The sequence below is a fragment of the Somniosus microcephalus genome, chromosome 26, assembly GCF_052327205.1.
Source record: "Somniosus microcephalus isolate GS21.2 chromosome 26, FLI_Smic_1.0, whole genome shotgun sequence".
In the NCBI taxonomy this organism is placed as follows: Eukaryota; Metazoa; Chordata; class Chondrichthyes; order Squaliformes; family Somniosidae; genus Somniosus; species Somniosus microcephalus.
In genome coordinates, this window is record NC_141012.1 from 46,941,866 (window position 1) to 46,945,746 (window position 3,881).

General features: G+C 46.7%; 1 long non-coding RNA gene across 1 annotated transcript; it reads right to left on the minus strand.

The window, feature by feature from the left end:
- Positions 1-496: 496 nt before the first annotated feature.
- Positions 497-3,087, minus strand: LOC147100441 (uncharacterized). The gene is made up of 2 exons (XR_015073759.1): positions 2,953-3,087; positions 497-840 (listed from the first exon to the last, which is right to left on the minus strand). It is a non-coding gene; the product is annotated as an uncharacterized LOC147100441 (long non-coding RNA).
- Between the last annotated feature and the right edge of the window lie 794 nt (positions 3,088-3,881).

Genomic DNA, 3,881 nt, shown 5'->3' on the forward strand with positions numbered 1-3,881 from the left:
CCTCAGGCCAGAGAATTTCTTCCTCATCTTCTCCCGTAATCTGAAAACGTAGGCATTCACTTCGTGGGCTATTTCTTGCCATGCTTGGTGCATATTTCTTAACATTCTTCCCCTGTGTGCCTACATGTGCCGACCTTGCCTTTTCCAAGCACCAAAGTAGCCCATGACTTCCATCACCTTTTCCTCAAAGCAATTGAGGTTTTTAAGGCTGGGGATGCCCCCTTCAGTGGCCTGCCTCTGGCAGGCATTGGGCGCCAACTTGTCTTGCAAGAAGATCAAGTAATGAGGAGAAGGCTGGCAATTGAGGGATGTGTGCAAAGTGGAATGGGAGAGCTGAAGATAGAATTATGGGAGTTTATGGATGTTAAAGTAGAGGAAGGGGTTTTAGAGTGCATGGAAGTCACTGCTGTTAGGGGAGCTGGGTAACCACAGTGCAAGATTATGAGTTATACCCCAGCGCCCCCCCCCCACCTTAATCAGAGGGCATTGTGAAGGGTTAGCTGTACAAATGTTGCTTTAATAAAGTGAAAAGTGTGTTGATGGGCAAGGAAAAAAAGGAAGGGTGTCCAGTTTGCTAGCTTGTATGTACTGGTGAGATCATTGAACTTTTGCAGGCGTTGGTCAGCAGTCCTGGGGGGTGAGGGAGTTGGCAGTCAGCCAGTGCCACCTCCCTGTAGGTGCTACACATGATATTTATGTGTGTCTTGCTGGCAGTCACACCCACGAGTCTTCCTGCTGCCTTCAGTCGCTTTCATGAGGCTTCGGAGATGTGAATCACAAAAGTTCTATGTTCGTTCTTCCCTGGCTTGGTGCCAAGCCCTTTTTCTGATGTCACACTTCCTGAAAAGTATGATTAAAATGATTGATGAGACAGGCAGTGAACTTATCTGAGAATCAAATGAGTGAGCCAAGCCCTGCTCCTTACTGAGTTGGTTGTTCACTTAGTCTGCTGCTGAACTATCCTTTTAAAAACTATCCTCTAAATTCCATGCACTCCAACAGCTTATGCCAATCACTGCTCCAATGACTGACTCGGGAGACTCTTGTGTAAAAAGCTCTGCACGCCACTGGTTGCACAAATCATTTTTCATCAGTGTAACTGTGGTAGCGGGGTGAAAAAGGTTCAATTATTTGGCTTGTGTTCCCTTGTACATGGAAGATTGAGGGGTGGTTTAATCGAGGTGTCTAAAATGGTGAAAGGATTCAATAGGGTAGATACAAAGAAGCTATTTCCTCTGGTGGGGGAATCAAGAACAAGGGGGCAAAACCTTAGAATTAGAGCCAGGTCGTTCGGGAGTAAAATCAAGAAGCATTTTTCACACAAATGGTGGTGAAAATCTGGAACTCGCTCCCCAAAAGGCTGTGGATGCTGGGGGAGTCAGTTGTAATTTTAAAGACTGAGATCAATAGATTTTTGTTAGATAAGTGTATCAAAGGGTATGAAGCAAAGGCGGGTAAATGGGGTTGAGGTACAGATCAGCCACGATCTAACTGAATGGTGGAACAGGCTCGAGGAGCTGAATGGCCTCCTCCTGTTCCTATGCTCCTCAACACATGGAAGTTTGGGGCCAGGGTTTCCATTCTAAATGTTGACATAGGCATATTCAGTGTTAAATGTTGAGATAAAAAGGTTGACCAAAAATCCTGACAAGAAGAAGCTGGACAGGAAGTGCATGATTGCACAACATTAATACACAGCAGCTTTGTGAGTATGTGAGAGTAAGAAAAAAAGGACAGTTCTGGGGACTTTTTGTCAGAACGCTGAGGAAGGAGAGCCGGCTTTACCAACCCCCAGTCCCAGTGAGGAGCCTCTCCCACCAGCCATGTATATTTAGAAATGGCGAGCACTCTGCCTATGATTCTCTATCACAAAAAGAAAATACTGCAGATGCTGGAAATCTGAAATAAAAACAGAAAATGCTGGAGATACTCAGCAGGTCAGGCAGCATCTGTGAAGAGAGAAACAGAGTTAACGTCAGACGAAAGGTCATCGACCTGAAACGTTAACTCTGTTTCTCTCTTAACAGATGCTGCCTGACCTGCTGAGTGTCTCCAGCATTTTCTGTTTTTATTTATGATTCTCTATCATTGATTAAAGTTCTTGTACAGAACGGCTGCCATTTTCCTGATATGCTCAGCCAGTGGTGAGGGTCCCACTGGTAGACAGATTCATTAAACCAGCCCAAGTGTCTCTCCCGGCTCTTTACTCAGGTTCGGATTCGTCCCGCCATCATTTTCTATTTTTATTACCTGCCAGCAGATAAGTAGTTTTATTATTTGCCAGCAGTCTGTGGCAGGACTGGTCAATCTCTAACAACTCAAGAATCAGGAAAGGAAATTATAAACTGATCAAGAGCTGTGAGTTTTAAATATAATACACTGCTGATTGACAGTCTGACTAAAACTGCAAGCGAGCTGTGTCAGAAATTCTGAAATCTTTGACATGTTTTATTTTCAAATATTTACTTGAAATTTAGAATGTTCTCTCTCAGTCCTCTCTATCATTTATCCTCTTTCCAATTCCTCTTTTCTCCATGGGGGAAAAATTCGGTATCGACCATTTTGGGGTACTAACATTGCCTGGGCACTAACTTTAGTGCTCGATGCTAATTAGCACCGGCGACAGTAAAATTGAGTTTTAGCGCCCCAAGAGGTGCAGCGCTAAATCAAACGTTCCACTTCCTTCTTAGGGTGCTAACATCGGAGAGCGGGGCAGAGACTTCAGCAGCGCTGCACACTGGTCCGTGTAGTGCTGCCGCTTTCAAAGGCTCCTTCCCTCCCTTAAAGGGAAGGCCCATCGCTGCAGGCTCTGCAATTTAAAAAGTGCCTACCTGGACCACCAAGGCAGCCGCGATCCCACGCGATCAGCCCGTCACTCAGGCAGGGTGCTGGGCTGATCGATCGCGGGCAGGAAAAACCTGGTACAACAAAGGTAAGTTTTTTTTTACCTACCTCGGCCACCCCACCTTTAATCATGGCCCCCGAAGCGGCCGACCGCCCGATGCATGCCTCCTGCAGCTGTCGGTGTTTTCGACCGGCCCTGCTGCAGGGGGCGCAAGTCAATTTCAGCTCCGGGGCGCTACCAGGGCGGCGCGCACCGCGATGATGTCACGATCTCCGGGCGAAGGAGATCTCCGGGTGCAACACCGGAGCGCCACCGCAAAACTCCCGCCGAATATGATGGGAGTCGATGTCAGCGCCATGCCCAGTTGAAAAGCCATTTGCGCCCCATTAGTGCCACCGGGGGCGCTAACCATAGGCGCAAAGGTACCCAATTTCACCCTCATATCTCTTTCTCTCCTCTCATTCCCTCTTTCTTTCTCATGCTCCCTCATTTTAACAATCCTTCTTTATCATTCCCTCTATCCCTGCATCTCTCTCATTCCCTCTATCACAGTCTTTCATTCCCTTTCATATTCCTTCTCTCCCTCTCTGTCAGTCCCTTTCCAGGTTCATTATTTCCTCTCTCCTCGTTTCATTTCTTCTTCCCCCCCTTTCATGTCCACTGTTCCCTTTGCTCATTTGCTCTGTCCTCCTTTCTCTTATTCTATCTCTCCTTATTTCTCTTTTGGTCCCTCTCTCCCCAGCTCCCTCATTTCCACTCTCCTTTTATCTCTCATCCCTTCTCTTCCTCTTTCTCACTTTCACTCTCCCTCTTTTTCTAATTCCCTCTCCTCCACTTTCTCTCAATCCCACTCTTGCTCTTATTCCCTTCTCTCCCTCTTTTTCTCATAGAATCACATGGAAACAGGACATTCAGCCCAACCAGCCCAACCAGCCCATGCTGAAGCAGCTCTGAGGAATTTCCCAAGCTTTGTCTCTTGTTATTCTGCAGATTTTACATTGGGACTATGGGGCTAATTTTTGTCACATTTTCAGGT